Below are 22,016 nucleotides of genomic sequence, written 5' to 3' on the forward strand. Positions count from 1 at the left end.
CAAAATTTGGTAACAGCACAGTACTTTTAAAGCCCAAGGTTTTGTAGTAATATGTTATTTTAAAACCAGGAATTGTTGTAGCACGGTATCTTTAAGGACAGTATTTGATTACAATTGTACCGTGTCATTATGACAGGGGCGTGCCAACGCGGTCGTACGAAGACTGGTCCCTGTTGGAGCTCCCCTCAAACCATCTGAGATGTAGTCTTTTAAGGGTTTTAAATTCTCTACATTATGACTCATTTTTACACGAAAGTGGAATATTTTTATTCCCAAATTAACCTTTTGTACCATTAAGCCCTTCCCACCAAGTAAAATATTCGGTTGAAATACGTACCTTTAAAGTTGTTACAACGAATTTAATATTTGCCATTTTTCTGATAGTGTTTTCACTTGATTCCAAGTACGTCGATTAAGTTAAAATATTTATACACCAACATACTTTTAGTTAGGAGAAATTTATTTTAAAACTTCGTATTCTCGTATTATGTAGACATTACATGATTGCTGGTTTGTACTTATATCGTTTCTTATCTATCAAATTTATAATGTTCAGGTTCAAGCTGTTAATGATGCTGTTTTTCACAAATAAAAGAGAACATTCGAAGCAATAAATCTCAAGAAAGTGGTCTTCGTTCTGTTTATTACAGGTATATAATAGGAATATTTCTTCTTATAATGTGTATGGTATACGTTTTCAACTGTCTACATATTTACGGATCAAATGTTTCTTCTCTGTATGGGATTGACAAATGCTTCACTTCCTCCTCTCTTGCAAATTTTGCACGGAAGTTTCACAACTTTGATGTAAGAACGACAAAGGAAACAAATTTACTTATTCACAGCAACATGCATAACTAGAAATAATCCTTCTAATGGCATCTTTCTCGTGACTCTTAGACTTAAAATAGGACCGGCTGGTTCGAGCACAGTCAACTTACGCTTGAACAAACACAAAGGATGTTTTCTAAATACGACTGTTATATCAGAATTTAGAAAACTAACTGCGAACTTTTAGTTCTGATATTTAGTAAAAACTAACCTTCTATTTGAAAATGTTTGACTTTTTGCAATATATGTTCAGGAAAAAGGAATCTATTATTAAAAAAGTGTAAAAACGCCGGAATTTCTTATGAATCAAGATTTACATGTATTTATACTAAAGTTATACAAAAATAAACAAAAATGTTTAGAAGTGAGTAGTTTTTTTCCAGATTTGCGGCTATAATGTAAATCACTTTCATGTATCAGTCCCCAAATATAGTCTCTCATCATGTTTTCGTTATACGCTCCTTGGTAGCGGCATTCAAAGTGCAGATGAGTGTCAAGGACATGGACTTTCAGGAGCATCCTGCAGTCCATTTTGTCGTAGTTTTTCACCAGAGCCTCAACCAGTTCCACATAATTTTCGGCCTTGTGACTGCCTAAAAAGGCCCCGAACCACTGTGACAAAGCTGCTCCAAGCTTTTTTCCCCTTCCTACTGAGCTTCTTAAGGAATTCTGTGCACTCCAAGATCTTCTTTATTTGTGGTCCAACGAAGACACCAGCTTTGACCTTTGCCTCAGACAGCTTAGGGAAGAAGTCTCGAAGGTATCAAGAGCTGTGAAAAATTGTTTCATAAGACCCAATTGTATGCACAATGGTAGGAACAACATCTTCTGGAGGTCCACTAGTAGCTCACACATGACATTGTGACTCCCCACAGAAAACTCGGTCCGTTGTTGCCAGTGCTTCCTGTTGTAGTGCTCTCTTTTTTTTTCCCCACTGTATCATCCTGCGAAAGAGCAAAATAAAATTGTTATTATGAAGAATAAATTTATTTCATCCACAACTAATGTGTAAAAGATTCATGAAAAATATTTTATATGTGATATTTTTTCTATACTATTGGACGTTAAAAAATAAATAAAAATATATTTAAATTTTAAAAGGTCTGAAATTTGTATAATATAAAATCTTACTATTCAAGTAAACAAAAGTTGTCTGTCTTACCTTCTAGAGTTTTTTTGTTTGTTTTTTTGCAATACTCACAGGTAAAATTAGGTGCCCAGGTTTTGTATCGATCCCGACAGGCATGCCGAAATATGCCTTGTAGGCTTCACACATTTTAGCAGATGCTGTCACAGAGTACTTTTTTGCTCTTGTCTTGATAAATTGGCCACATACATAGCAGAATGCGCCTGTAGAATGCTTGCACCTTCTTGATGCCATCTCTGATAAAATCAGATAGGTCTGTTTTCACTTAGACAGCTAGAACTAAACTGAGCAGTGCTGAGCAGCTGAATCTACCTGGAATGTTTTGGAAAATGGGTAAATTTGAAAATTTTATTACCCAGGTCATAAAAGCAAAGTTTGAAGAGAAAAGTATGTCTTTTCCATTTATTTTAGGCATAAGCGTATGTTTGTATTTTTTATAGCAAAGCCACAGTGGACTCTCTGCTGAGTCCACCGAGAGGAATCGAAACCCTGATTTTAGCGTTATAAATCCGAAGACTTACCTCTGTACCAACGAGGGTTAGGCATAAGCAATTGGGAAATAACACTTTCTGCCCAGGAACAAGAAAAAGTAAAAATTTTGTTACATAAAGTAATCAAAGCTGAGGGGTGTTTAAAATACGAAGGTAAAAAGTGGAAATGAAATTCATTTCGCTTGAGAATATATTTGGGATAATAAACATTATAATCAATGCGTTGGTCTTTTCCATTTGTTTGCTTTTAACGCTTTTTATGATAATAAATAATATAAGCAAATCTACCTGTTCATTTTGTTTATACTAAAGATGAAAAGAAAAAAGAAGAGCTATTACTGGATATACATCTGCAGAATTCTAGAAAGTATTCTGTTTGAAGATTAAATAAAACCAAAATTAACAGTAACAAATATTTTTATTTATTCTTTTTGAATTTTATGTGTCATGCTGTGTTGTAGCCTAAAGAGTGTGTAATTATTCTCGTGATTCATGGCATGCGCACGCTTTACTGACGTCACAATATTACAAATTGCATCGTTAAGCGTCCTTACATAACGTCATTTTATTGTTTACTGACTGAATGGTTAATGACGGGTACGAATGGTTAATGCAGGTGACCGTTCCAGGTGCCCTTCGGACCCCTCTCGGGTAAATTACTAATACCTCTGAAAAATATCTGAGTAACATAAACCTGCAATGTTTTTTATTGTCTTGAAATGTTTACATGTTCTGCAGTAATTCTTTTACGCTGAATTCGAAAATGATACATATTTTTCACCGTCACGTACAGATGTGTCACAAAACATTATACGTACTTTTACATAAGTGAATAATTTTTATTGAAATTGTGTCATTTTATTATACTTAAAATGTTGACAACCAGTTGTTAAATATACCTCTACACCAATCGCGACGTGAGAGTCTCATCAATCGTTCCAGAACCCACGAGAAACACAGCGCTAATATATAAACTGTGTGTGTGTATGTGTGTTTTTTATAGCAAAACTATATCGGACTATCTGCTCCATCCAACGTGGCGAACCCCTGATTTTAGCATTGTAAATCCAAAGACTTGCAGCTGTCCCACCAGGGAAGATATATAAACGATTGATTAGCAGGCAGCATGACGTGTCATTTTTGGATAGTATTTGACATAATTCTTTATTTTCGATATTATTTATTCGTCGCAATGGCAACAATAAATTTTGTAAATGACCCTAACATATTCTGTTATATCTATGGTAAATTTGATCCAAGTAACAGTTTGTTTTTCTTCCCGCTTTGTAAAAAACCCTCACACGATAGATTGTTTGTTTGTTTGTTTTGGAATTTCGCACAAAGCTACTCGAGGGCTATCTGTGCTAGCCGTCCCTAATTTAGCAGTGTAAGACTAGAGGGAAGGCAGCTAGACCACAAAATAAGAATTTTGTTATACAACCTATGAAAAGGATGAACAAAATAAGTTTTGTTTACAACCTATGAATAGGTGAATTGTGTAAAGTCAATTATTAAAACCAAAACAATCTATTTTGTGAAGTAATTTTGGTTTTAATAAAGGATTTCTCAGGACTGTGTAATTCATTAATAAAAAACAAAATAAAAATAGATGAAATGAATAAATACAGAATGAATCAAGTTAACCGCAACAACAAAATGGTCATTCAGAATGATCCATTATGAACCCAAATGTATCTCCAGATGAAATAAGTTCATTCACACGTTATAAAAGATGGAACAAAGATAAAACAAAATTCCATACATGAAGACACTTCTTAAATAGTCCAAATTCAGTTTTTGTATTATATTTACAGTACGTTTTTGTTCTGCCTCTTTATGCCTACACATTTTCTGGACCTTTAACCCCCAATGTTTACCTTCCTTAATTTATTGGGCACTGTGTTTGTATTCTATGTATTCTTACACCATGTTTGATCAATAGATAGTCAAGAGGACTTAACGATTTTCATTATCCACATTAGCAAGCTATGTTGTGACAACCATAGCTGATATAAGTTCGCAATGGAATAGAATGTATTAAAACCACATTTTGACCTTCTGAGGCGTAAAGGAAATATGGTGATGCTACCTACAATTGATCGCTTTTGTGCATGGCATGTATCAGTCCTTTCCGATTAAAGTATTCATAAATATATTTTCAGTTCGGGGATTTATAATGTTTAAGATAAAAAATTCTGTCGTAGTTAATGACACTCGAGAAAAAGAGAATGTGGTTCAACTTGGTGACCCGAGATCAACCAGAAAGAGACCTGCAACGAGTTGTTTCTCAGACGTGGTGAGCAAAGTCTTGTAGCATTTGAGAATCCAAGAACATAAAAGTCAATGGGAAAAGCTGTCCATGTGTCCTAATTAACAGAACATAACACAATCACAAATGATCTTCACCAAAAAAATATGACATAAATGAAACGTATATAAGTTTCTATATGTCTGTTCAACCGTCGCATACCTCAAGTATCTAGAAAATTAAATAAATATTCATGTTATTTCATACGTAATCTCAAATCGCTGGACGCATCACCTATGGATTCTTGAGTGATCTGTCTGTTTAAATGGGTCCCGCGAAACTGTCTTCTTTGTATACTAGATAGATTATGAAAAGAAACTATAGCACATTGCTACTGCCAAGATGCGCTTTTAAGCATGACCAGACGTGGCGACATGGATTTAACGACATGTTAAAGCAAAACATAAAACATTAAAATAAACAAACACTTAACATGTCTCGTAATGTTTAGATATCTTGTTATGAATATTTAATTGAATTTTGAATTAAAACAACCTGCTTCTGAAAATGAAAGCAAACAAATAATTTTTTTTTCCTTTATTACAGGCCCGACATGGCCAGGTGGGTTAAGGCGTTCGACTCGTAATCCGAGGGTCGCGGGTTCGAATCCCAGTCGCACCAAACATGCTCGCCCTTTCAGCCTTGGGGGTGTTATAATTTGACGGTCAATCCCACTATTCGTTGGTAAAAGAGTAGCTCAAGAGTTGGCGGTGGGTGGTGATGACTAGCTGTCTTCCCTCTAGTCTTACACTGCTAAATTAGGGACGGTCAGCGCAGACAGCACATGTGTAGCTTTGCGTGAAATTCAAAACAAACAAATCCTTTATTAAACCTAAAACTTTGTAGTAGAGAAACTGGGGCTGCTGTTTAAAGTGAACCATTCTTCTCTCACTCCATTTACTAAGGAATTAAACTATTCATCTGTCACAGCTTTATATTTAATTTGTTATTCTTGTATTAAATTTACTAATTTGTGTCTATTTATTTAAGTGCTGTTTTTATGTTTCATATGTGACAAATGTTTTGTGTTTTTTGACTTAATTGCTTTTCCGTTTTATTTTGACATTTAATTTTGACATGTTTTTTTTATATATAATTTACATATCTGTAACTAGCCAGTTTGGCAAATATCGTGAAGTTACAGATAAATTTCAAACAGTAATACATGATCGATTTAAAAGTGAGCCAAATAACTTCGAACAATTTTAGAATTTTCGTGTTACCGATAAGGATTGCTTTTAAAATAAAATGCTACGAAGCATAGAAATAAATAAAAAAGTATTTTCAAATTGGACCGAATTTCCTGTTACCCTGTGTGAAAGCTCCCATCACGTGGACATAATAAGGGCCTGTGAGAGTGAAGCAGTTTCGATGCCATCACATCAGAGAACAAAAAGCGCCATATCCGAGTGTTTCTGTCGTATCTACCCGCGTAGTAGTATGATGACACTCACTATCACTGATTTATCGTATAAAACTGGCTTTAGTGGCGATCCAGGAAATTTGGGGCCCAAGAAATTCCCTTCGCAATTCATGATAACTTTTTCATTGCAAATTATTTAATAGGATCTAAATATATGCTGATCATAGTAGACCTCAAAGACGAATTACTTTCACTGAAATGAAGTTAGGTTTCATACTACTCAAAACACAGAAATATTAAGTTTTTGGATGGATAATATGTAAAGATAACTTAAAAGCTTTTGGTTTTAATCTTCCCTTATTTCCACAGACACGTATTTATAGACATTACAGCCACAGAAGTAGAGAAATTAGGTTTAAATAGTATTTTCATTTACCCTAAAAAATATTCATTTTCCATAACATGAAGGCCATTAGTGTAATTTATTCAAAAATCAAGCTTTTTTTATACTATTGGAGTGCCACAAGTATATGTCTATGCTTTTATACTGGACACTGTCTACACTGAAAGAAAGAAAGTATTAGACATGTTACATTTCCGGAATTTTTTAAACATATATTAGATATAACAATTGTAAAGCTGGAGAATAGATGGCGATATAAATCATAATGGAGTCAGAGGTGTAGTCGGGATATAAACTCTCATCATATATTCTATCTATCATAGTTTCAATTTTACTAATTTCTAATTATTTGTAAAGGCAGTATTTAAAAGAGTTTTTCTAAGCCTATCTCTTTCTGCCTGCTATCTTGTCTTTTGGTAAACGACGTGGAAATGAAATTCAACGGAAGTTTTAAGGGCTTGTTTTGACAGTTAATATTATTGACTAGGAACACCTTTTTGCTCCTAGAACAACCAGATGAGTTGTGATGACGTAGGAAGCGGAATTTTAACGAGGAAATTCGCCACTTTTTATACTTCATAAGATAAAATAATAAATTATTAAATGTATCAGTAAAGGTTTACATCCTACCGCATCGTGTGCCCCCAGTGGCTCAGCAATAAAGCTGAAGGTTTATGATACTAAAAATCAAATTTGGATACCCGTAATGGGTACAACAAAGGTAGACTACTGTTTAGCTTTGCACTTAAAAATAACCTTCGTCATGCTGTGACTATAAGTCTCATTAAACTGTGTCATAGTGTAATTATAATCTTTGTTAAATTTCTTACATAGCATATTGTTAAAAGCTGTTACTTTGTTACATCGTAAACTTTGTGCTCTTGTTACACAATGTTCTCACTAAAAGCTGTACTATAGATTTTGTTTGATCAGTGGCTGAAAGTATCAGATATTTGTTGCAATTGTCGAAATTGCTGGGTGCAGCAGTAAATGAAACATACTGAAATATTAGTACTGGTATTGTTAACCTACTAGTAGCGAAGTAACAGTGTGAGGGATGCCAAACAAATATATCCAGTAGACCAACCTCAGCTCCCTTCTTACATGTCTACAGGTGTATGTGGGCATGACGTCAGAAGATGTCGTGGAATATGGAAAGTTAAAAGTGGTCTTACTGAAATGTTATGAACTTACCGAGGAAGATTTTCACAAAAGTTCACGAAAGTCAAATCTAAAACTGAAAAAGCTATATTTCAGTTTGTGGCACATCTATGCTGATGCTTCACAAAAGGGACTGGCATGGCTAAGTGTGAAAATAGTTTGAGGGACTGGCAGATTACTAATATGAAAATAGTTCATGATCACATGTTTATCTGACATGTCACTGTTCCTAAAGTAGAGACTACCAAAGTGAGGAGACGATCAAGCTGGCAAACAATATATGAAAGCTCATGGAGGAAGTAAAACTGGCAAGTCCAAGAATAACCAGTTAAAGTCAAAAGAATGGGTGACTAAGCAAAAGCAGGATACCACCAAAGGTGACAAAAGGTGAAGAGATGTTACGGTTGTTACAAAATAGGGCACATTTCAAGTGCATGCAAGCTTGTCATTAACAAGCAACAGCAGAAATCTGAACAAAAAGCAGCTTGTGTTACTTATACAGGTGGCGCTGGCAAGAAACAAGAAAAGGATGACTTGTCACCATAGATGGATCTGGCAGAAGAAGTAGAATCAAGATAACTTGTCAGATTCTTTACAAGAAAGAAATGTTATCGCCATGATTAAATAGTGCATGACTGATGGCTAGCTTAAGTTAGCAAATGGGCCAACCATCCTAGTGATGACTAAAGCATGTGATAAGCATTGCAAGTTGCCAACAAACCACAGCAATGCTACACGAGAACTATCTGCGCTAGCCATCCCTTAGCAGTGTAAGACAAGAGGGAAGGCAGCTAGTCATGCCACCCACTGCCAACTCTTGGGCTACACTTCTACCAATAAATAGTGGGATTGACCGTCACATTATAATGCCCCAGCGGCTAAAAGGGCGAACATGCTTGGTCACGGGGCTTCGAACCCGCGGCCTTCAGATTACCAGTCGAACGCCTTAACCCACCTGGCTATGCTGGGCCAACACAGATATACCTCATATATAAACAAAGAACCAAATTATATATAAGAGTTATTACAAATAATGATTTATGTACAAGAGTTTTACAAACTTACAAACTATACTGATTCTTCTATCCAGGTATAACTGAACATTTCATCGGCGACCCAGGTCCACGACGAGCATATTAATTCTGTGCTGATACTGTCAAATTTCGCTTAAGCTAGCTCGTTTGGTTGGCCTCACGCTACTTATAAGCTTGGTTTTTACCGAATAGTATATTTAATGTCCTCATAGAAATGCAAACTTCCGAAGCTAATTCACTGAAGTTAAATGGTTCGTATTCCTCGTCAAATTCTGAAGTTTTTCAATTAATAAGCGTTAATCACAACTATAGCTTCCGAGGCTTACAGTATAGTGACTATAGCTGACCAATAATAATAACTGTCTCTTGGCGTCTTGTGATGGCTTACTTTTATATATACTCATGCGAGATTCTAGTACGTTCAACAATGTTCGAAAACATGTAAAGAACATATTGTTGAATCTTGCTCTCGAGAATCTTCTACAAATTTAAAGAACAGGCGAAACTTGCGCATTACACATCCAACAATATATGTTACATGCATTAAAAAGAACTATAATTGAAACAAAACGTAGGTATTAAAATAAATGTGTAACAGTAAATCCATTACAGAAGATATCAAACAAACATATCTAATAAACCAATTTGAGGCCTCTCTTGTGTGGTCGCAGTGTGGGAAAGAGAGAGGTCTTTCTTTGTGAACCTGTCGATGACCGAAGAAGGTCGAAACGTTGTTCACTTCTCTACGTAAAAAAAAAAAAAAATCTCAACCCAAACGAGCCGTTTTTACATATATATTTTAATTATTCTGTTTTTCTGTGTGATATTAATGGTATATATCACTGAATCAGTGGATTTCTTTCTAAATTCTAGTTTTCTTGTTATGTATCACGTTTTTCTTTCAGTTATGCTTGTTGTGCTATTAGATTTAAAGTAAAATTGATTTTGACATTATGGACATTGTTTCATCATAAATTGGGGTTATTTTTGCAGAGCTTTGACATTTTAAGATTCTGAAGTACCAGGCATGCTTTAACCTATCAACAAAACTAAATAAAATACTGTCCATGTTTTCCTTTCTCACGTGTGTCTGTCTAAATATGGCTGTCTTTCAAACAAAGGAAATAACAATAATAGAAGTAATACAGTCAATAAAAACAACCAAAAACAAAGCTTCATGATAGCATTCCTCCTCTACGAAAAGTACTCAACAGATAACATCACTCTTTGCTCTGGATACATCCCACTTCCTTGGAATCAAGTGAACATCTTAATGTTATATAAGGTAGAAAAGCCAGCCAGAAAACCAAATGGCTAGCATCTGATCGGCTTGACCAACTGTTTAGGCAAAATTCTTGGAAGAATAATAAATAATAGACTCCATAATTTTTCGAGATCACATGAAAATTACGGAAAGTTGAAATGGATTTAAAAAAAAAAATCAAGATCATTTAGTTAAGTTAGCTGAATTCGTCATAGATAGTTTTAACAACAACAATAGAAAATAAGAAAAATCCACTGTCGCTTTCATGATATCGAGAAAGTATTTGACACTGTATGGAACAACTGTCTTAGGTTCCTCATGTCAGAAATGAAACTACGAATGGTATTATTCGCTGGCTGTCAAAATATCTTGAAAGTAGAAAATGTAAAGTTAACGTGGAGGACACCTTCTTGGAGTACTTCACTCCTGAGACAGGTGTCTCTCAAGCAGGGATGGTACCTTTATTCATCCTGTGTGAAAAACATGCTCCTAAAGGTTCCGAATCGTAGATACCACAACTCACCGATAATGCTACAGTTTGGAAAAGTGATCTCACTTCATCAGTGGTATCCACAAATATGCAACTTCGATTAAGCAGAATTGTTAAATACTGTCAAAACTACAGCATTAAAAATAAACGTCCTGGAAAGCCAGTTAGTTGTTTTTACAAAATTAGCAAAAGTTTTAAAACACTAACCTAAACGGTACACTTATCCAAACTGCAAAAAATCGCTAAATTTCTTGCTTTAATCCCCACCTCGAATATAACGGGGATCAAACACATAAATAGTATAAAAACTAAAGTATGACAATGCAAGAACTATGATAAGAGTCCGACAGGGAAACACAGTGGAACATCAGCTGAAAACATCATTAAAATATATAAAACATACATACGTCTTCTAATAGAAGACGCATGACCAGCATGGATAAACATAGCGCCAGCACACAATGAAAATATATCACAAACAATATAAAATTCCCGACATACAATATCCTATAACGTACCAATATATATATTTCATCAGTACTCCTACTCAAATATGCAAATCTACAAACACTGTCCGAAAGACTCCTACATGATTCACTTTTGTGTCCAGTTTTTCGCGAAATAATTTACTGAGCTATTATGTGAATTAGATCACTACTGCATACACGAGGGAAGCAGCCCTAAGCAGAGCTCCCTAGTTAACATATACACTAGAAATTGACAAATTAAGGTTAACTTTTGCTAGACATACACCCTATCGTTGGTTTTAATAACTACGAGAGCATTCTAACGGCGTTTTACTTTTTATGCGTAAAGGTCTCACAGCATGTTAACTCTAAAAATAATAATATATATGAATATACCTGGAACTGTTTGCGATGTGAAGAAATTTTGCATAAAACGAATAAAGAGAAAGTGTGTTTAACATACTAAAATTACTTTGATTACCTAAATGAACATGAATAGGGGTCAGGGTACCTCTCAGAAAAATCTAGCACTATCTCTGATTCTTTTATAGTGATTAGAATAATATTTTCCAGGAATAAAAGTCAACATCGTCAAAGTCTACAAAGCAACAAGAGCTATAACGTCATCAAGATCAAAAGAGAACAATCTTTCAGAGTCAAAGAACCGTGAAAATACGTTTGTTATGGAATGTAGAGGTATTGGACTATGACCAGTGTAACAGGGGAGAAGAATACCATTATGATCACAGTATAATACGCACTTTTAGAAGTGTTAGTAATAAAATTAGGCTTGATTTATATGTATACATTTGTATATATAATATATAGAAAAATAAAAATGTGGGTATATGTTTTATAACAGACTGGTAAGCTTATAGGTTAAGCGTGATGGTAGTTTTGAAGCATATAACCATGCCCAATTTTTATGTTTTCAATTTAAAACAAATGTAATACATTACTCTAGCACTTTAAGATAATCATATTGTTGTTTTCATATCTTAGCTTGAATGTTCTGTAATAAATGTAGTATACGAGGGAGACGAACATTCGAGTAAGTTGAAAGGGGCGGTGCGACGTGTTTTGCACGTTGTCGCGCGCTACGTAGGGTTCTCTTGATAAACGCGACTTCACACAATTTATCCACAAAGAAAAGTGAGTCAGTTACAGAGTTGATACGTAGGAAGGCGTTGTCATTGTATGTTTGTTTGTTTTTTGCTTAAAATGCGTGAGATAGTGATGTCCCTTTAGGGATGAAGGGAGGGGACTGTATTTTTACAAATACCGGACACTGTTAAAAGGAAATAATTAAACCAGTGTCAGGGAAAATGTCATGTATTTTTTGGTTAATAATTTATTTTTCTGAGATATAAGTATGTAGTTTTTTTGTGAACTTACGTAAACTCGGGTTTTATCAGTGATTTTATGGTGACGGTTACTATGATTTTTTTTAATTCAAAACCGAGAATGACATAACTGGCTGAAAAAGCCATTGCTATGGAACTGTCCAAGGTTCAGGGAAGTTTCCTGAAAGGTGTCAAATACGCACTTAAATACACTTTCTGATCCATTGTAAGTGCCACTTCAGTATATTATATTAAATGGACAGCTGTTTAATAAGGATCGGTAAGGAGTCAAGTATTGAATGAAACATTTCTCGGTGTTTCTCCTGCTGCTGAGATTTGGTTTTCAGTTCTTTAACACTCTCGTAATTTGATTTTTTTCTTTCTCTTTGTTATTATAACTGTAAGTCTGTCCCATTATAATTATGTAGATAAAATTATAATGGTACTAATAAGATACTTACTGTTCTAAGAAAGCAATTTAAACACATTTCTTTAAATGTGTAGTAAGTACTTCTATAATATGAAATGGAATGAGATTGAGGCCACACATTTTATCAGTAACGTAAAATCCTACAAGTTACTTTACTTGTTTTCTGATGTAACATGTTAAACGACAATTACAATAATTTGTTGTTGTTCTTATCGCGGACCTAGTTTATATAAACACAAAGAATAAATAAAATAATGTTGGTATCATCAAGATGATTTTTTTTTCTGTTTGAGCTATTTTACCAAATGTCCTTCAAACCTCAACAGTTCACGGGAAGGCTTATAATACGAAAATATGGCGTTCAGTATTTGAAATGAGCAAAGGGCTAAAAGCCCATTCTATACGAACAACAAAAAAAGAAAAAATATATTAAATTGATTAATACAGTCTTAGTGACTAGTTAAGACATTGTTTCCTGTATAAGATATCACTTTCGTAAAACGTACCGTTTCAGAAAAAAAACCCAATAAAACTAAAAGATTCCAGATAAATATTAATTAGTTTAATTTAAGCTCATTTGAACATACTGTCATACACAAAATTAATTAATTCTATTTTCATAAACAGGATAAGGTATAACAGTGTAAAAAATTAAAATTGTCCTAAACCTGAATGATAGAGCAGTCATAAACAGTCACTAACATTCAAACGGAAGAAAATATTTAAGTTCACAGTCCAACTGCCAGAAAGTTATTGCAACTAAGGTCAAATTAACACTTACATTTGGTATAATTTCAAGGTAACGTGCTAATAAATAAACATACAGGATGAATTAGTTATTATTTACCGAAGTAAGAAAGTTATTATTTTCAAACAGTCATTTTAAGAATAGCGTGCAAATTAATGAGGTAAACCATAACGAAATGGCATTAATCCGACAGCTACGCCCGGCATGGCCAGGTTGGTTAAGGCGTTCGACTCGTAACTCGTTCGTCGCGAGTTCGATTCCCAGTCGCTCCAAACATGCTCGCCCTTTCAGCCGTGGGGATTTTATAATGTGACAGTCAATCTCACTGTTCGTTGGTAAAAGAGTAGCCCAAGAATTGGCGGTGGGTGGTGATGACTAGTTGCCTTCCCTCTGGTCTTACACTGCTAAATTAGGGACGGCTAGCGCAGATAGCCCTCGAGTAGCTTTGCGCGAAGTTCAAAAACAAAAAACAAAGAAACAAACCGACAGCTACTCTACAGCCATTCTCTGCAGCAGCTTACCAAATAGAAAAAAGAATATCTCATAAATTAATATAAAAGAATATGTCATAATGACTAAAACGTGCCCTGAAGACCCTATTATTGAATCCAGGTTAAAAACTGGAATTTCCAGATTAGTTCGCCGAAATTTCTTCGAAACAGCCCACGTTTGTGTTCTAGTGTTACTATTACAATGGCACACCCAGTTGTTGAAATACATTTGATTATTTTAGTAAAATTAGTTCAGTTTTAAGAGGAGGAAGTTACTTGGATGGGCTGAAGTGCTTACGAGATCTGAACGTGGTTATTCTATGAGATTTGGGGATATGATTCTCAGTACAACTTTTATGGACTCCTAATTATGCAATTCCTAAAATATGCACAGCATAACGCGGATCTGTAGGGTACAGCACGGCAATCTTAAAATTATTAATAGAAACATATGGCATGCAGCAGTGTTAGGTGTTTTGTAGTTTGTTGTATCTTGTATCTGTTTGTTTGTTGTTGATCTAAATGTATGCGTATAATTGTTTCCACAGGTTTTGGAGGAAATTTGTTGATGTTGATGAAGTGTTGTTTTATTTTGTTGAATTAATCGTTAATTTTTTCGGGTTCCCGACATCAGCGAAAATATTACCAACATTTGGAAAAACTTATAACAAAACACAACATTCCAGTAAACACAAAATTTATTCCAAAACCAGTTAAAAAATTAAAGTCCAGACTATGTAAAAACTACACTGACAAACACAACACCAACATTATTTATAAAATACAATGTAACAACTGCTACGACTTCTATATTGGAGAAACAAGCATAAAAATGGAAACTAGATTCAAAGAATAAAAAAACACCTTCACACGTTTTTGAACACTGCAAATCAAATAAACACAACATAATAATAGAAAACACCCAGATACTAAGTAGGGAAACAAATATAAACAAACACAGTATGAACGAAACCGTTCTTTTACAACAACTAAAACCAAAATTAAACCATTATAAAAGAACACATTTATACCTATACTAATTAATATCCTAACATCCAACCGAACGCCTCCTACAATTCCGTAGCCGTTCATACTCTAGTCCCTAAGACATGTGCCCAGCAACGGTCAGTTGCAAATTCTCTCTTTGTTAGCCTGAAGATGACCTAGGAAGGTCGAAACGTTGTTCTCTGCTTATCTATAAAAGTGTTAAAACCCATACCAACCGTTCTGAGATACATCACAGGAGACTGCTCATGTTTAATTTTGTCCAACAGTATAAAAAGGCATCGCAATATTTTTTTATATTTCAGTTTCAGCCAGCAATATAATAAATTATAAAATACCACAGCACAATGTTTAAAAATTTAATTTTAGCTAACAGTAAAATAAGAGATCACAAAAGTCTGTTTATGTTTTAATTTTAGTCAACAACATTATAAAACATTACGGAAAACTTAAGTTTTAGCCAACAAAATAAGACACCACAGGAAGATGTTAAATATAACAATATAATAATATACCACAAAATACAAAGTTTTACTTTTAGCCAACGATATAGTCACAGTCCTGCAAACCATGCTGTAGAATACATGACTCTTACATATCATTCTCCAACACTTACAACACTGTGGCTTTCTTCCTTCTGCCCAAGACTTCAGTGTTCGGTAAAACACAACATATTAACAATCAGTTTAAAAAAGAATGTTGATGAAGTATTTCACACGGGAACCCAAAAAATTATTTATTGACATTTCAACTAGAATACTTCTTTTTCGTTCATTGTTTCACTGGCTGAATTTTCTGTAGACTCATATTGATTTTTTAGCTATAACATTTATTACTGATTCACTCGAATGAGTCATCCGATAAGTTAGAATAAGCTACTAAACAACAGTCTACTTTGGTAAAGTTGTTGCTTACACTGTTTTTAAGAAAAATTATATCTGTTTACCATATAATGAGGATATATTTTCCAAACGGGAATATTCAAAAATCTAGCTCCCTTTAGAATATTTTATACCTTACAGCACTACCTATTTCATGCCATGTGTTTCTTACAAACATCAGTGATTAAACCGCAAAATGTCCCGTGTTCCATAACACCATACCTGAACGTTAACTATGAACATCAATAATAAACTTACAAAATGTTCAGTGTTGTACAACACCATATCTGTACATTTGCTATGAACAACAATATTCAACTTACAAAATACTCAGTGTGGTACAATACTATATCTGTACATTTGCAATGAACAACAATAATCAACTTACAAAATACTTAGTGTTATATAACACTGTTATTATACGTCTGTCATATACAATAATGAACAAATTACATTAAGCAAACTGAAATAATAACTTTACGATAGCAATATCCAGCTAAGTAACTAGGTGGCTTATTAAATGAACCACGCATTATTCATCAACTTCAACCTATGCTGCTTTACAAATATATACATATGTATATCACTAAAAATGCAGATCATAAGGCCACGCCCATCACGTTACGTTAAAATCCACCCAGGTCAACTTCAATATAATATTTAGTATGTTACGTATTAAAAATTAGAGGCTATGACATTATAATTAAAAGCTCATTTCCAATGGAGTATGGTTTTTAATGTTTATATTGCATTTTTTCAAGGACATGATAGTATTATTTTGAATTTTAGTCTTCCAAATATTTAAAGTTGCATATTACAGTTTAAAAGTTTACTAGATAACCAAGAGAAAATCAGATAAAAACAGTAATCTTATACATAGTGTGAACCCTGGTGTCTGTCTGAGCGTTCGTCTGTTTTACCTTTAAAATGTTTTACATGCAGCCAAAATTCAACATTCACTTCTGAAATGACTGGAGAACAGACATGAATAATGTTGATGCCAAATTTTATTTGTAAGCAGGATATTTTACACTAAATTATTCGGAATTAATCATACTATCATTCAGATTTCGAAATGTGATGTAACTTAAATAATAAAAATGTAGATTTACCGTATGTTATTGTTGAGCAGCTCTTAGCATGACTGAAATGCTCAACAGTTATCAGGTCATCCCATAAGTAATGTTTTTTGTAACACTGATGTTTAAAAGGAGAAAAAAGAACTCAGATAACAACTTTAATCAATTATATATTTTTCATCACTTTCAATAACAGTCTGCCAAAGTCTCAAAAGATTTTCAGTACCATGCTTATAAAAATAAATGGCTATTTTTTAACTCATCCACAGAAGTAAACTGCTTTTCATTCAAATGATGTTACAAGCTTCTGAAAAGATGGTAACCTGAAGGAACAGGATCAGGAGAATAAGGGGGATGGGGAAGTTTCTCCTAGCCAAGCTCTTCAGTTTTTGTGGAAATGATCTTAGCAGTGTGAGAACGCGCATTTCAAAACAACTCTTTTCCGATTCACCAAAGCAGGTCTCTTTTTAGTACAGTGTTCAGTAAATTCAATTGTTGGCAGTATCTCTCAGCAGTGTTTGTCTGATTTGATTATAACAGCTCAAAGTATATTTCACCACCTTTATTCACCAAACACTGAGGAAAACCTTCCTAAGGTACAGGCTCGATTTTGGCTGTGATTTATCTGGTTCTCTTGCACTAACTCAGTGTCAGCGGCGCTTTACATTTTGAAAGAGTACCCATTTCTCATCTTCAGTCACTTGGCGGTTCAAAAACGAAGCTTGAAGTTCACGAGAGTGAAGAGATTTGTAGATATCTACATGTTCTCTTAAATTATCAGCTGACAACTCGTGTGATACCCATTTTTTACCTTTGAAACTCTACGAAGTTGTTACAAATGTCGATTGACAGTGGAAGGAGATGAATTGAGTTTTTGGGTTAATTCTTCAACAGTTACAGCACAATTCTCCTCAAGTGTTGTTAGAAACAGGTTATTATCAAATTCAACAGGGCTCTCAGTGCGAGCTGCATCTGTCAAACTGCTGTCACCAGTTTTAAACTTACTGAACCATCTTTGACACTTCCTCACATTCAGAATGTCATTACTGTACACTTCTTGAATGCTTCCTGTAGCATTGGTAGCACTTTTCCCCTTTTTGAACTGATAAAACATTATATGCCATATGTGCTCCTCTGACACCTCCATGATAACTGGAGCTTCTAAAATAAATAAATCAAAAACTAGTTAAAAAACGAACTGGTTTACACTTAGTGCTGTCAAGTCATCCCATATAACTTATATGACTTTGAGAATATACTTCATTTAGCCAGAAAATATGCATTTAAACTTATTCTATCACAAAAAATGACATTACTTATGGGATGACCTGATACTTTTTGCTGTGGGTGGTACAAGTAGTTTAGAGTATTTGGCTCTGAATGAAACCAAGAGTGCAACACAATTATTCCTTCTAAAGATCATGAAATAAAGATCATTTAAGCTGTTAAATAAGCTTAAATATTTTCCCGTCGCTGAGAACGGGTAATTTTGCTAGAGTGATTAAAATTTTCCCGTCACGAGGGACAGGCAATTTTGCTTGTATTAGTATAATTTGATTGTGTTAACAAATGATATGTTATTTTGTTAATACTTCGATGTTTCAGTTTTAGAAAATAACAATTATAAAATAACTTTTCATAACTTTTAACTGACCAGGTGATTTTGTTGTTAGCAAAGCTTGGGGCCGTGGGCGTGTTATAAGAATGATGATATCCCAGTATTCAGTTAGAGTAACCTAACTGTGCTGTTAACTACCTGCCTTTCTTCCAGTCCAGTGATTCTCATATTGCGGTAGGTGGAGTTAATGTCAGTGATACGAGAAAACAACTAATATGAAAAAACATATGTATATAATTTGTAATAAGCTTGTTTGAAGTTAAGTACAAAGGGCTATCTGTACTCTGCCCACCACGTCTATCGAAACCAGATTTCAAACGTTGTAAGTCCGCAGACATGTCGCTCTGTTACTGAGGTGCTTGTAATAATCCTTGTTTGAACTTCCCACGTATATATACAAACTGCTTTCTTCATTTTTTTAACTTGTCATTCGTCTGCATAGACTTTCCAGTATTTTATTCCGTCCCAGCATCACATATGAGACTCTAATGACAGTAAAAACAATCGCATCTTTCCCATTAATGAAGTGTTAAAATGTTGATATTTGTTATTCGTTGTTTTTTTTAATTAGACCTGGGTTTCAGCGTCAAAGAAAAAGATTAAACATGAAGTTGCATGCGAACTTAACATTTGTTAAAACCCTTTGAACACCACTGTTGTGGTGCTTCAGTTCAAAAATACGGCGGCTAACACAGTAGTCCTTGTGTAGTTTCGTCCGAATATCCGAAAGAAACAAAAGTGTATTTAGCTCACATCCTTTATGATCCAAGTCCAAACTGGCACTTTGTAGGATATCAGGTTAATTGTTTGTAAAAGTCATCAGGAAAAACCCATTTAGATCACTATGTTTAAATCAAGAATCTTCTTTGATAGCAAAGTACAAAATTAAGTGAAAAGTGAAGTGTTGGATCAAGTGAAAAATACTGGGTCAATCAACAAGGTCAAATACATAGCAATTATTCAGTTTCCAGTCGTTTCTTGAGATTATTCAGGTCAAGGTGTCTTTCGTAACAAACTCTGATATAAGAGTAAAATAATAATAGAAACCAGATACTTCTAAAATATAAATTTACCAAAATATTTGAAGCTAACGTTTAAATCTCTATATCTAAGTTTTGACAATTTTTAAATTATCTGTGTGCTAAAAATACGTTATGAATAATATGGTTGAATAGTGAGTTGTGTTACAAATTATAGTTTGATGACAAATTTTCGTTCCGAGATTGAACTTTTTGGCAATACAATCTTAGTTTACTTAAAATTTAATAAATAAACAAACAGCTAGATGAATGAGAAGATACTTATACGTACTCCTTCCCTTCTATGTTCCTTAGTATCCTTGTGTTCTTTATTAACCTGTCATACTCTGAAAGCTCTTTGACTAACTGGTATTTGATTTAAAAACTGACAGCAATTAACTAGTTTCGAAAGTCGCCACCTGGTTCTGTTCTTCCGAAGCTTTCTTTAGTTTTTGCAGGGTAAAGGTTGTCTTCTGTTGAAACTCTCTCGTTTAATGACAACACCACTTGTTTTTAAAATCGGTCAAAAACAACAGATGTTATCTTCAATAAACTTTTTTTATGTTGTTAAGTAAACATTCGCTAGATAGCGATGATAAAAATGTTTTGAGAGAGCTACATGCACCGTTTGATATTATTATAGTGGTTTTACAATCAGTTTATATACTATATTGACTGATTCCTCACTTAAATGATTTATTTATAGTATAAATACCATTAAAAATATTTCACTGAATGACAAGCGCGCACAAATTAATTGTTTCTTATCGCAATACATGAGTGCTCTCTGCAAGTTTCACATGAACTTAAAAGAACAGTGGCAATTACATTAACACTAAAAGGAGGAATTCCAATTTACCAAGACGCTGTCTGTTCTTTAAATATATATAATGGAAAAAACTGATAGTTTAAAACAGACCATAGCACGACAGATTTACATATAAATCGAAATAATCTAATAGCCATATGTATTGAAAATTTTCTCAAAGTTACGTTTATTTCTTCACCTTTACACGGTTTATGATCTTTAAAGTTTCGCAGAGGCCTGAAATCTGATCGTTATTTTGGTAATTCATGTTTCCTCTCAACTTTCTAAGTTTTTTTTGTTTCAAAGCAATCTTTGGAGACACTTATCAAAATTTAGCTAAAGGTAATTTGGTTTGAGTATTTACGTGCCGGATAAATTTTATTATTACGTTTATTTGCTAAAATCATGAATGTTATTGGAAATAAATTATTTATCCCTTCTTTAACAAACAGCATTTGACTCAGTGTTTGCTATTTTTTGTTACGATTTTTTATTAACAGTATTACGATTCTGTGTTAGTAACGATACTATGATTCTACTTTGTTAACAGTATTACGATTTTGTTTTGGTACAATATAACAATTTTTTTAGTATCGCCCCGGCTTGGCATGGCCAAGCGTGTTAAGGCGTGCGACTCCTAATCTGAGGGTCGCGGATTCGCATCCCCGTCGCGCCAAACATGCTTGCCCTTTTAGCCGTGGGGGCGTTATAATGTTACGATCAATCCCACTATTCGTTGGTAAAAGAGTAGCCCAAGAGTTGGCGGTGGGTGGTGATGACTAGCTGCTTTCCCTCTAGTCTTACACTGCTAAATTAGGGACGGCTTGCACAGATAGCCCTCGAGTAGTTTTGTGCGAAATTCAAAAACAAACAATTATCGCCCCCCAGTGGCACATCGGAATGAATATCTCTGGACTTACGATGAAAAAACCTTAGCAGAACATAGATAGCCCATTGTGTATCTATGTGTTTAACCTAGAACAAATACATTTTTAGTAATAATGCAATTATTATTTTTTGGTAATAATATTACGATTTCTTTTTATAACTATTCTATGTTATTTCTATAAACATCATTACTATTCTCAGTAAATTTAGTTTACTTTCTACATTTATTGTTAATAAATGTTTGTTTTATGATTAAAATGTTACGATTCTGTTTCCATAACAATTTATTCTTCAAGTTATATTACTATAAGTAACAACATGTAACTATTTCTTTATTTACATTTTATTACTTACTAATCACTGTCGTCATTGTTGCTAGAAGTTTTATATTTCCTTTGTATATCAAAGTTCATAATTTTTCTTACTGATGCTAAAGGATACTAGAACTTACCCTTGTGTACATATTTTAAAAACAAAAGTATGTTTGGATAGTTTTAAAGGTATACATGGATATACTTTAATGAAAGTATCTTCATAACGAAATGTAATATTTGTTTTAATGGTAAATTTATTTGGGATTTTCCTGTTGCCTCACTTTTTAGTTAGCATCTAACTTACTTCATATAAAACCACTACAATACAGAAGATTAATAACACTTTATAACAATGACTTGCACATGCTAATACAGTAGTATAATACCACAGACGATAATACAGTGATGTAATAACACAAACGCTAATAACATA

The 22,016-nt window shown here is 33.9% G+C and overlaps 1 long non-coding RNA gene and 1 pseudogene across 2 annotated transcripts in view; one reads left to right on the forward strand and one right to left on the reverse strand.

Annotated features, from left to right (window-relative positions):
* Positions 1-22,016, forward strand: part of LOC143239990 (SLIT-ROBO Rho GTPase-activating protein 1-like) — a 124,759-nt pseudogene that overhangs the window by 11,272 nt on the left and 91,471 nt on the right. The gene's annotated exons all lie outside the window — the stretch shown is intronic.
* On the reverse strand, positions 1,651-2,286 carry LOC143239992 (uncharacterized). Its single transcript, XR_013021494.1, has 2 exons — positions 2,033-2,286; positions 1,651-1,775 (listed from the first exon to the last, which is right to left on the reverse strand). It is a non-coding gene; the product is annotated as an uncharacterized LOC143239992 (long non-coding RNA).

Source organism: Tachypleus tridentatus, chromosome 13 (assembly GCF_004210375.1).
Source record: "Tachypleus tridentatus isolate NWPU-2018 chromosome 13, ASM421037v1, whole genome shotgun sequence".
In the NCBI taxonomy this organism is placed as follows: domain Eukaryota; kingdom Metazoa; phylum Arthropoda; class Merostomata; order Xiphosura; family Limulidae; genus Tachypleus; species Tachypleus tridentatus.